Source organism: Aegilops tauschii, chromosome 4 (assembly GCF_002575655.3).
Source record: "Aegilops tauschii subsp. strangulata cultivar AL8/78 chromosome 4, Aet v6.0, whole genome shotgun sequence".
Lineage (NCBI taxonomy): Eukaryota > Viridiplantae > Streptophyta > Magnoliopsida > Poales > Poaceae > Aegilops > Aegilops tauschii.
The window spans coordinates 329419350-329432453 of record NC_053038.3 but is presented as its reverse complement, the minus strand read 5'-3'; positions in this window follow the sequence as shown (position 1 = coordinate 329432453).

Here is a 13104-nt window from a genome sequence, read left to right as displayed (position 1 = left end):
GTTGCGAGGGCGGCCGGAAGCAGAACTGGCCCCCTTAATACAAGAGCAGGCTTACGTTCCAATCCGGCGCGCACCGCTCAGTCGCTGACGTCACGAAGGCTTCGGCTGATACCACGACATCGAGTGCCCATATCTTTCCCACGTAGTTGCTTAGTGCGTATAGACCAAATGGCCAGACTCAGATCAAATACCAAGAACTCGTTAAGCGTGTTATTTTGAAGTAACCGCGGACGCCGACCAGGGCCAGGCCCACCTCTCTCCTAGGTGGTCTCAACCTGCCCTGTCGCTCCGCCACAAAGTAACAGTCGGGGGCCATCGGGAACCCAGGCCCACCTCTACCAGGATGGAGCCACCTGCCCCTTCAGCCCCCATCTCCGAACAGTATCATAAGTAATGTAACCGTGTAGAGTATATAGCATATGCCAGTGATCACCTCCCGAAGTGATCACGGCCCAGTAGTATAGCATGGCAGACGGACAAGAGTGTAGGGCCACTGATGGAACACTAGCATCCTATACTAAGCATTAGGATAGCAGGTAAGGGTAACAACTGTAGTAACAATGACAGGCTATGCAGCAGAATAGGATTAACCGAAAGTAGTAACATGCTACACTACTCTAATGCAAGCAGTAGAGACAAGAATAGGCGATATCTGGTGATCAAGGGAGGGGGGATTGCCTGGTTACTCTGGAAAGGAGGAGGGGTCGTCAACACCATAGTCGAACTGGGGGTCGCCGGCAGTCTCGGGGTTTACCGGAAAGAAGTAACGGAGGGGGAACACAATAAATAACAGAGCAATCAAAGCATCACAAAGTGTAACATGGCATTACGGGGTGCTAGAGGTGACCTAACGTAGTAGTAGGTGCTACGAAGGGGGAAAACATCTGGGAAAGTATTCCTGGTGTTTGACGTTTTCGGACAGACAAATCAAAGGGGTATTGTTGCATGTTTGCTATGCTAGGGATGTGTGGCGGATGAACGGACTGCGTATTCGGATTCGTCTCGTCATTCTGAGCAACTTTCATGTACAAAACATTTTCATCCGAGTTACGGTCTATTTTATAGTATTTTCCAAAGTTTTAATAATGTTCTAGAATTATTATTAATTCGAAACTAAATAGCTAAATGCTAGGTACACCCAGCTCTGCGTACACAAAAGTGTACCAGAGGCGAACAGGTGGGCCAGGGGGTCCCTGTTGACCAGTCAACGTTTGACTGGTCAAAAGGGGGTGGGGCCCCCTGTCATTAACTGTTACATTTAACTAACTAGTTAATTTAGTCTAACTAGGTTATTAGGCTAATAGATTTTAATTAGTTTAAATAAACCTAATTAATTAAGTTAATTAATTTAATTAATATTTTTATTTATTTATTTTAATTCTTTTTATCCTTTTTAACGTTCTAGGCTGTGGGCCTCGGCTGTCATTGGCCTGGGGCTTAGCGGGCGCTGGCACAAGTGGGTTATGGGTGCTGCTAACGGGTGCGGGTGCCCGCTACCGGGCGAAGGCCTTAGCCCGGCGCGGGGCAACGGCGCCGGTAGCGGTCGGGGCGGCGCTGGGCAGTGGCAGCAGCAAATGAACAGCAGCGGCAGCAGAGCAAAACAGCAACTAGGAGCAGCAGCAGGGCGCAGCCGAAGCACAGCTGGGGCGCGACCGCGGCGCGGTGAGCGCGCTAGGGCGCAGGCGAGGAGGTGGGCACGGTCGCGGTGACCGCGGCCACTGGCCGGAACTCCGGCGGCACGGGGCGGCACAACGGAACGACGAACAGAGGGGGAGACGAGGGGAATTGGCGTGGCGCTCACAGGGGGAGGCAGAGGTCGCGTCCGGTGGGGCAGAGTAGCTCCGATGAGGTAGATCAGGTGAGGCCGCAGTGGTTGTGGCAGAGGAAGATGGCTCAATCCGGCGTTGCAGGGGCTCCAAGGACGAATCCGTTCACGTAGTCGACGTAGTCGATGACGGTGAAGCAGCTGGTCACGTTCTCAGGCGCCGGGGAGCTCGGTGTGCGCGAGGGCGATGACGTTCATGGCGACGGCGGCAAGCGCTAGCACCGGGGATCGGCGACGACGGCAAGCGCTGGCACCGGGGATCGGCGACGAGCGGCGTCAGTTTGGTGTGGCGTCTACGGGGGAGGGCTTTGGCGCGGGAGTGGCGGCGGAGGTAGGTGCAGGGGAGGGTGAGGCGAGCTCGGGGGATTCGGGCACAAGGGCCCTCGCCGCTGAGTGTGTGGCAGCGCGAGGAAGATGGGGAGGGAATCGAGCGAGAGAGAGTGGGGGTCGGCATAGGCTAGGGTTAAGAGAGTGGGGATGGGCCGGCCTGGCATGTGGCTGGGCCGAGGCCCAGTGGGGGGAGGCCTTTTCTCTTTTCTGTTTTATTTCTTTTTTGTTCTATTTTTGTTTATTATTCTTTTACTGTTTTTATTTTATCTCACAATTTATTTTTGTTTGTAAAATATATGATTAACACCCAAATTTGCATTACTAAATATACCTCCGCCGTAATAACTTTGGCACCTAAATAAAATAGTTTTGTAATTATTTATTATTTAAAAGTATTTATTAAATAATAGTTTTGCCGTAGTTTTACTTACTATGGTGCATTTAAATACTTCAGAGAAGTGTGGTTTCTACACCAATATTTAGTATGGATTATTTGCCACACCTGGAACATTTTAGTTTTGACATTTGGAAACTTTATTTGTTTTACTTGATTTTTGAATATTGAATTCGAACAGGGTTGGATCATCGCGAAATTGACAACAGAAATCATGGTGACGTGGCATTATTAGCAGAGGTTACTGTAGCTTAATTATTCGGGCGTCACAGATGTGAGTCCCCCGCCAAGGACATGCTCTTTCATGAGTTTAGCACATCGCCCAAGGGCGAGTGCTGGAAGATGTCTGCGGCGCTGAACTCGAAGATCGATAAACGATCAAGTTCGACATCCTCGGGCTCACATGGTTCGGAACTTACGCCCGGAGACGAGTCCGGAGTTCCGGAAACACAAATATTGTGTGAGGTTAAGTCCATGTGCGGCTCCAACGCCGGGGAATCTGTGGCCTCCGCGGTGGGGTTGAGCCTCCAATCCTTGGACGGCGTTGTATGCTCCAGATCTAAGGCCAGAGCTGTTACAGGAGCTATCTCCTGGATACGGTTTGATGACAGATTTAAGTCATGTTCATCAAGGTGACCAGGAGTGGTTGCCGCGGTCTCGAATCCGGCGAAGGTCAAATCTCCACGGACGTCCGCGACGTAGTTCAAGCTCCCAAATCTGACCTGATGGCCAGGGGCGTAGCTATCGATCTTCTCCAGATGGCCAAACGAGTTGGCCCGCAATATGAAGCCGCCGAATACGAAGATCTGTCCGGGGAGAAAGGTTTCTCCTTGGATAGCGTCGTTGTTGATGATTGAAGGCGCCATCGAAACCTTTTGGGGACGGCACAGTGGAACTCTCAATGAAAGCACCAATGTCGGTGTCAAAACCGGCGGATCTCGGGTAGGGGGTCCCAAACTGTGCGTCTAAGGTCGATGGTAACAGGAGACGGGGGACACGATGTTTACCCAGGTTCGGGCCCTCTCTATGGAGGTAATACCCTACTTCCTGCTTGATTGATCTTGATGAATATGAGTATTACAAGAGTTGATCTACCACGAGATCGTAATGGCTAAACCCTAGAGGTCTAGCTTGTATGACTATGGTAATGAGTATGTCCTTTCTGAACTAAGTCCTCCGGTTTATATAGACACCGGGAGGATCTAGGGTTACATGATGTCTACTACACAACCTTCTTCTTGTAGACTTTGTTGGGCCTCCAAGTGCAGAGGTTTGTAGGACAGTAGCAGATTTCCCTCAAGTGGATGACCTAAGGTTTATCAATCCGTGGGAGGCGTAGGATGAAGATGGTCTCTCTCAAACAACCATGCAACCAAATACCAAAGAGTTTCTTGTGTCCCCAACACACCCAATACAAAGGTAAGTTGTATAGGTGCACTAGTTCGGCGAAGAGATGGTGATACAAGTGCAATATGGATAGTAGATATAAGTTCTTGTAATATGAAAATATAAAAACAGCAAGGTAACTAATGATAAAAGTGAGCGTAAACGGTATTACAATGCTAGGAAACAAGGCCTAGGGATCATACTTTCACTAGTGCAAGTTCTCTCAACAATAATAACATAATTGGATCATATAACTATCCCTCAACATGCAACAGAGAGTCACTCCAAAGTCACTAGTAGCGGAGAACAAACGAAGAGATTATTGTAGGGTATGAAACCACCTCAAAGTTATTCTTTCGGATCGATCTATTCAAGAGTTCGTACTAGAATAACACCTTAAGACACATATCAACCAAAACCCTAATGTCACCTAGATACTCCAATGTCACCTCAAGTATCCGTGGGTATGATTATACGATATGCATCACACAATCTCAGATTCATCTATTCAACCAACACAAAGTACTTCAAAGAGTGCCCCAAAGTTTCTACCGGAGAGTCAAGACGAAAACGTGTGCCAACCCCTATGCATATGTTCACAAACAGAACCCGCAAGTTGATCACCAAAACATACATCAAGTAGATCACGTGAATATCCCATTGTCACCATAGATAAGCACATGCAAGACATACATCAAGTGTTCTCAAATCCTTAAGGACTCAATCCGATAAGATAACTTCAAAGGGAAAAGTCAATCCATTACAAGAGAGTAGAGGGGGAGAAACATCATAAGATCCAACTATAATAGCAAAGCTCGTGATACATCAAGATCGTACCACCTCAAGAACACGAGAGCGAGATCAAACACATAGCTACTGGTACATACCCTCAGCCCCAAGGGTGAACTACTCCCTCCTCGTCATGGAGAGCGCCGGGATGATGAAGATGGCCATCGGTGAGGGTTCCCCCTCCGGCAGGGTGCCGAAACAGGGTCCCGATTGGTTTTTGGTGGCTACAGAGGCTTGTGGCGGCGGAACTCCCGATCTATTCTGCTCTCTGATGTTTTTAGGGTATATGGATATATATAGGCGAAAGAAGTCGGTCAGGGGAGCCACGAGGGGCCCACGAGGGTGGGGGCGCGCCTCCCTGCCTCGTGGCTTCCTCGAAGTTTCCCTGACGTCTACTCCAAGTCTCCTGGGTTGCTTCCGTTCTAAAAATAACTCTCCCGAAGGTTTCATTCCGTTTGGACTCCGTTTGATATTCCTTTTCTTCGAAACACTGAAATAGGCAAGAAAACAACATTTTGGGCTGGGCCTCCGGTTAATAGGTTAGTCCCAAAAATAATATAAAAGCGTATAATAAAGCCCATTAAACATCCAAAACAGAATATATAATAGCATGAATACTTCATAAATTATAGATACGTTGGAGACGTATCATTACACAAGGTCGGTTATAAAGGAAAGGAGTCTGCATATTCGGTCGCCAAGCTTGCCTTCCACGCCAAGGAGAGTCCCATCCGGACATGGGTGCAGTCTTCGGTATTTGTATCTTCACAGCCCATCAGTCCGGCCCATGGCTAACAGGCCGGACGTCCAAGGACCCCTTAGTCCAGGACTCCCTCACCGGCGGCCAAGGCCGACCTCACCTTCGACTCGGGGGATCCCCGTCACCACCATCGGATCGGGCGTGCTCCCAGTGCTTTGCACGCCCACCATCTGCAACGTAGTTGTCACCAAGACCCTCATCGACGGCGGCGCTGGCCTCAACGTGCTCTCCGTTGAGGCTTTTAGCCTGCTTCACGTACCACTCGAACTGCTACGCCCCAGCAAGCCCTTCTCCGGGGTTGGCAGCGGCTTCACCAGCCCCCTAGGGCAGATCCGCCTCCCTGTGACCTTCGGCACCCGCGAAAACTACCGCACCAAGCTCGTCGACTTCGACATCGCCCGCATTGGCCTCCCATACAACGCCATCCTCAGGTACCCGGCCCTGGCTCAGTTTATGGCGGCAACTCATCCGGCCTACAACCTCATGAAGATGCCAGGGAGCAAGGGCGTCCTCACCGTAGCTGGAGACACTAAGGAGGCTCTGGCGGCGCTCAAGCTTGCCCTCAAAGCCGCCGCCGCGGCACACCCGGCCGATGAGGCCACCCCCGGAGCTAAGGAGGCCGCACCAGCAAAGAAGAAGCAGTTGTTCACACAAGATCGGGCCGAAACTAAGCAGGTGTCAGTCGAGGAAGATGGGTCCTCAGGAGCCACCTTCACCATAGGCACCAACCTTGACCCGGACCAAGAGGAGGCATTGTTGAGATTCTTGCACGCGAACAAGGAGGTGTTCGCCTGGGAACCAAAGCACCTAGTAGGGGTCCCAAGGGGGAGATCGAGCATCACTTGAAGGTGTGCCCCAATGTGCGCCCTGTGAAGCAGAAGGCGTGGCGGCTGTCCACGGAGAAGCAGTCCTTCATCGTCCAGGAAACCCGCAAGCTGGAGCCAGCAGGTGTCATTCGCGAGGTTCGGTACCCGGAGTGGCTGGCGAACCCCGTCGTCATGCCGAAGAAAGGTGGGAAGGACCGCATGTGTGTCGACTTCACCAACCTCAACAAGGCCTGCCCCCAAGACCCGTTCCCGCTTCCGCGTATCGACCAGATTGTCGACTCCACTGCCGAGTGCGACCTGCTGTGCTTCCTGGACGCGTTCTCGGGCTATCACCAGATCAAGATGGCAGTGGAGGATGTGGAGAAGACGGCCTTCCTGACCCCATGTGGGGTGTACTGCTACACTTGCATGCCGTTTGGGCTGCGCAACGCAGGTGCGACCTTCCAACGGCTGATGAACATCGCCCTGTGTCAGCAGCTGGGGAGGAACGCTGAAGCCTACATCGACGACATCGTGGTAAAATCTCGGGAGGCGAGAACTTTGGTTCAGGACCTGGAGGAGACCTTCACAAGCCTGCGACAGGTGGACCTGCGGCTCAACCCAGAGAACTGTGTGTTTGGTGTTCCCTCCGGCAAGCTGATGGGCTTCCTCGTGTCCCACAGGGGGATCGAGGCCAACCCGGAGAAGGTCAAGGCGATAGAAGACATGAGCCCGCCACAAACTCTCAAGGAAATGTAGAAGCTTGCGGGTTGCGTGACTTCGCTAGGGCGCTTCATCTCCAAGCTGGGGGAACGCGCCCTCCCGTTTTTCAAGCTGATGAAGAAGAAGGGCCCGTTCGAGTGGACCCCGGAGGCTGACCTGGTGTTTCAAGACCTCAAGAGATACCTGACCAGCCCTCCAATAATGGTGGTGCCTCATCCCCTTGAGCCCCTGGTGCTTTACCTCACCGCCACTCCCTACTCCGCCAGCGCGGCGCTGGTGGCGGTCCGGGAAGAGCGCCAGGCCAAGAGTCTGCCGCACCATGCCACATCTCCAACTGGGGCGATGCGGCACCAAGAGGATACCGCAAAGGCTGCAACCACGCCAGCGAATGATCAGGCCCAGCAAGACGGCGTTCTCGGGCCTGCAGAGGCCACAATGGGCGACCAGGCTCCTGGGGTCCCATCGCCTTAGGAGATGCCCCAACCTCCGGCAGACGCAGGCCCCATCGACGCTCCCACCCTCGTCGAGCACCCGGTGTATTTCATCAGCACGGTACTGCGGGATGTGAGGGCACGGTACCCCATGCCTCAGAAGCTCTAGCTCGCGCTCTTGGTGGCCTCGCGTAAACTGCGTCACTACTTCCAAGGTCACCCAATCAAGGTCATCTAGGCCTACCCGTTGGAGAGGGTACTCCGGAGCCCAAACACTGCTGGAAGAGTTGCTGAATGGAACATCGAGCTACAAGCATTCCAGCTGGAGTTCAGCACAACTAGGGTCATCAAGGGAGTTGCGCTCGCCGACTTCCTGGCAGAATGGACCGACGCCCCGGGGCTTGAAGCAGGCGAGGACCGATCCCTCTCGCCAGGAAGTGAAGCACCAGATGGCTGGGTCATGTATTTCGATGGCGTGTTCGCACGCCAGGGCGCGGGGGCTGGAGCAGTGCTCATCTCGCCAACTCAGGACAAGCTCTACTACGCCGTGCAGCTCTGCTTCCAGCAGGGCGAGAAGGTCTCCAACAACATCGCGGAGTACGAAGGCCTTATCACTGGCCTTAAGGCAGCGGTGGCCCTGGGGGTGAAGCACCTCACCATCAGGGGCGACTCACAGCTCCTCGTCAACTTCTCCAACAAGGTATATGAGCCAAGGGACGAACACATGGAGGCATACCTCGCGGAGGTACGCAAAATGGAAAATCAGTTCTTGGGCCTAGAGTTGCAGCACGTGCCCCGTGGAACCAACAAGGAAGCCGACGACATCGCCAAGAGGGCATCCAAGCGCCAACCCCAAGAGCCTGGCATCTTCGAGGAATGGCTCTTCAAGCCTTCGGCAGCACCTCCGCCTTCGGGGCCGGCGCCGCCTCAGGAGGAACTCCCCCGGCCACCCACCTCGGGAGCCCCGGCCTGCGGCCCAACCTCAGGAGCGCGCCTGCTCCTGGCGCTCGAGCCTTAGGAGGGGTGCTGGACCAAGGAGTTCAAGGAATACCTGACGCAAGGGACGCTGCCGGAGAAAGAGGAGGACGCGGAGCGCGTGGCCCGACAGGCTACGACATACTGCATCCAGGACGGTGAGCTATACAGGAAGCGGCCAAATGATGTTTCATTGCGATGCATTTCCAGGGAACAGGGGAACGAGTTGCTAGCTGACATACACGGCGGAGACTGCGGGCACCACTCGTTGTCATGAACCCTGGTCGGTAAGGCGTTCCGCAGCGGGTTCTACTGGCCTACGGCACTCAACGACACGACTGAGCTGGTGAAGTCCTGCGAGGCCTGCCAATTCCATGCCAAGCAGAACCACCAGCCAGCTCAGGGCCTCCAGACCATCCCGCTCTCGTGGCTGTTCGCGGTCTGGGGGCTGGATATCCTAGGCCCGTTCCCTCCATCGACAAGTTCACCAAATGGGCAGAGGTAGAAGCTGTCCGCACCATCCCGGCCGGATCGGCGATCAAGTTCATCAAGGGTCTCGTGAGCTGGTTCGGGATCCCCAACTGCATCATCACCGACAATGGCTTGCAGTTCACTAGTAATCTCTTCAAGACATACTGTGCTAACCTTGGAATGCAGATCTGCTACACTTTGGTGGTGCACCCCAGGAGCAATGGCCAGGCCGAACGCGCCAACGCAGAAGTTTTGAGAGGCCTCAAGACCAGGACCTTCAAGAAGAAGCTCGAGGCCTGTGGCAGGGGCTGGCACGACGAGCTCCAGTCTGTGCTGTGGTCCATCCGCACCACCGCCACCAAGCCAATAGGCGAGACCCCGTTCTTCCTCGTCTATGGAGCAGAAGCGGTTCTCCCTCACGAGGTCAAGCATCGCTCCGCGCGGGTCCTCGCGTTTGATGAGACGCAGCAGGACGCCATGCGGGGGATGGACCTCGTGCTGGGGGAGGAACGCCGCCATGAAGCAAACGCTCCAAGCGGCAAGATACCAGCAGGCGCTGCGACGGTATCACTGCCGCAGCGTCCGCTCCAGGACGCTCGAGGTGGGCGACCTCGTCCTAAGGCGGGTGCTCTCCAGGGAAGGGCTGCATAAGCTCTCGCCCATGTGGGAGGGCCCGTTTAGGGTTGCCCACGTCTCCAGGCCTGGCGTCGTGCGCCTGGAGACGCAGGACGGGGTCCCCATCCAGAATGCCTGGAACATCCAGTACCTCCGGAAGTTCTACCCATGAAGCAAGGCCCAGCGCATGTGAAGCAAGGCCCAGTGCCTGTGAAGGTCTCCGCTCGTGACACTCTCACGTAATAATGAGTGGGGCTGTACATGCCCCAGAGTCTCAGGAGTGCCGCCCTCGGGCCTCGGGGGCTCCCTCCCACGTCCTAGTGGTAGCACTTAGCTTCGTGCTGGTGAGAAGACTAGACTAGGTGCCGGACGCGGCTTTTCATTTGCTTTCCGTAGTTGGCTTGCCCCTCTTTAATGGAAATTCGCATTCTGGTGTTTCTTGTCGGCTTGGTTCGATCGCCTTTTTGCTCTGTTTCTTCCCTCGGTTCTTTGTTTTGGCCCGTACTCTCCCTCGCATGCCTCACGAGGGGGCTGGACAGGTGCACTCATGAGCGTTTTCCCTGGTCTTCGTGCGGCACCCTCGTTCAAGCTCACAAACTGGCGCACCTCCCTCTCTTAATTCCGTGCCCCTCGGGTACCATGATGCGGAGCGCTGGGTCATGGCCGGCCACGCCTAGGGCCCTGGGAAAGGAAGAATAAGAGTTTCTTAATAAATTTTTGCAGTTCCTCGACGCCCCCAAGCCTGCGGCAAGGGGGTCTCACTAGGTGCTGGGAGATGCGTGCCTCACGAGGCCGAAACTACTTCAGACACATCGAGCTAAGTTATCCCTACACGCCTACATAAAACACTGATGCCGCGACACGACACAGGACCAATAAACATAATATAGCGACTTGGAAATCACGGTTCGTTGCACGCCCTTGCAGGGCCCCATACTTGTTTCTTTTTCAAATGCAGGAAGAAAGGAAAGAACAAAACAAAAGCGGTGCGCACCCCCGCAGCGGTTTGCGAGGGTAGGCCCTTGGCGCCCTCCTGGACTCAGCCAGACCCCTCCTCGCGCTTCACTGGGGCGCGGTGACGAGACGACCCGCTACCGCCCTGATACGTCTCCGTCGTATCTATAATTTTTGATTGTTCCATGCCAATATTATACAACTTTCATATACTTTTGGCAACTTTTTATACTACTTTTGGTAATAACATATTGCTAGCCTCTTGGTACCGTGCATTGCCCTTTCTCACCTCGAGAGTTGGTGCAAACTTCGCCGGTGCATCCAAACCCCGTGATACGATACGCTCTATCACACATAAGCCTCATTATATCTTCCTCAAAACAGCCACCATACCTACCTATTATGGCATTTCCATAGCCATTCCGAGATATATTTCCATGCAACTTCCATCATCATCATATACATGACTTGAGCATTTATTGTCATATTGCTTTGCATGATCGTAAGATAGCTAGCATGATGTTTTCATGGCTTGTCCATTTTTTGATGTCATTGCTACGCTAGATCATTGCACATCCCGGTACACCGCCGGAGGCATTCATATAGAGTCATATCTTTGTTCTAGTATCGAGTTGTAATATTGAGTTGTAAGTAAATAAAAGTGTGATGATCATCATTATTAGAGCATTGCCCCAGTGAGGAAAGGATGATGGAGACTATGATTCCCCCACAAGTCGGGATGAGACTCCAGACTTTAAAAAAATAAAAGAGGCCAAAGAAGCCCAAATAAAAAAGAGGCCAAAGAAGCCCACGAAAAGAAAAGAAAAAAAAGAGAAAAAGAGAGAAGGGGCAATGTTACTATCCTTTTGCCACACTTGTGCTTCGGAGTAGCACCATGTTCTTCATATAGAGAGTCTCTTGAGTTATCACTTTCATATACTAGTGGGAATTTTCATTATAAGAACTTGGCTTGTATATTCCGATGATGGGCTTCCTCAAATGCCCGAGGTCTTCATGAGCAAGCAAGTTGGATGCACACCCACTTAGTTTTCAGTTTGAGCTTTCATACACTTATAGATCTAGTGCATCCGTTGCATGGCAATCCCTACTCCTCGCATTGACATCAATTGATGGGCATCTCCATAGCTCGTTGATTAGCCGCGTCGATGTGAGACTTTCTTCCTTTTTGTCTTCTCCACACAACCTCCACCATCATATTCTATTCCACCTATAGTGCTATATCCATGGATCACGCTCATGTATTGCGTGAAAGTTGAAAAGGTTTGAGAACGTCAAAAGTATGAAACGATTGCTTGGCTTGTCATCGGGGTTGTGCATGATTTGAATATTTTGTGTGGTGAAGATGGAGCATAGCCAGACTATATGATTTTGTAGGGATAACTTTCTTTGGCCATGTTATTTTGAAAAGACATGATTGCTTTATTAGTATGCTTGAAGTATTATTGTCTTAATGTCAAATGATAGACTATTGCTTTGAATCACTCGTGTCTTAATATTCATGCCATGATTAGATTACATGATCAAGATTATGCTAGGTAGCATTCCACATCAAAAATTATCTTTTTTATCATTTACCTACTCGAGGACGAGCATGAATTAAGCTTGGGGATGCTGATACGTCTCCGTCGTGTCTATAATTTTTGATTGTTCCATGCCAATATTATACAACTTTCATATACTTTTGGCAACTTTTTACACTATTTTTGGGACTAACATATTGATCCAGTGCCCAGTGCCAGTTCCTGTCTGTTGCGTGTTTTTTGTTTCGCAGAAAACCCATATCAAACGAAGTCCAAACAGGATAAAAACTGACAGAGATTTTTTTGGAATATTTATGATTTTTGGGAAGAAGAATCAATGTGAGACGATGCCCGAGGGGGCCACGAGGCAGGGGGCGCGCCCCAGGGGGTCAGGCGCGCCCTGGACCCTCGTGGCCACCCTGTAAGGCGGTTGGAGCCCTTCTTTCGCCACAAGAAAGCTAATATCCGGATAGAGATCGTGTCCAATATTAAGCCCAGTCGGAGTTACGGATCTCCGGTTATAAAAGAAACGGTGAAAGGGCAGAATCTGGAGCGCAGAAATAGAGAGAGACAGAGAGACAAATCCAATCTCGGAGGGGCTCTCGCCCCTCCCATGCCATGGAGACCAAGGACCAGAGGGGAAACCCTTCTCCCATCTAGGGAGAAGGCCAAGGAAGAAGAAGAAGAAGAAGGGGGGCCCTCTCCCCCTCTCTTCCGGTGGCGCCGGAACGCCGCCGGGGCCATCATCATCACCGCAATCTACACCAACAACTTCACCGCCATCATCACCAACTCTTCCCCCCTCTATGCAGCGGTGTAACCCCTCTTTTACCCGCTATAATCTCTACTTAAACATAGTGATCAATGCTATATATTATTTCCCGATGATGTATGGCTATCCTATGATGTTTGAGTAGATCCGTTTTGTCCTATGGGTTAATTGATGATCGTGATTGGTTTGAGTTGCATGTTTTATTATTGGTGCTGTCCTATGGTGCTCTCCGTGTCGTGCAAGCATGAGGGATTCCCGTTGTAGGGTGTTGGAATACGTTCATGATTCGCTTATAGTGGGTTGCGTGAGTGACTGAAACACAAACCCGAGTA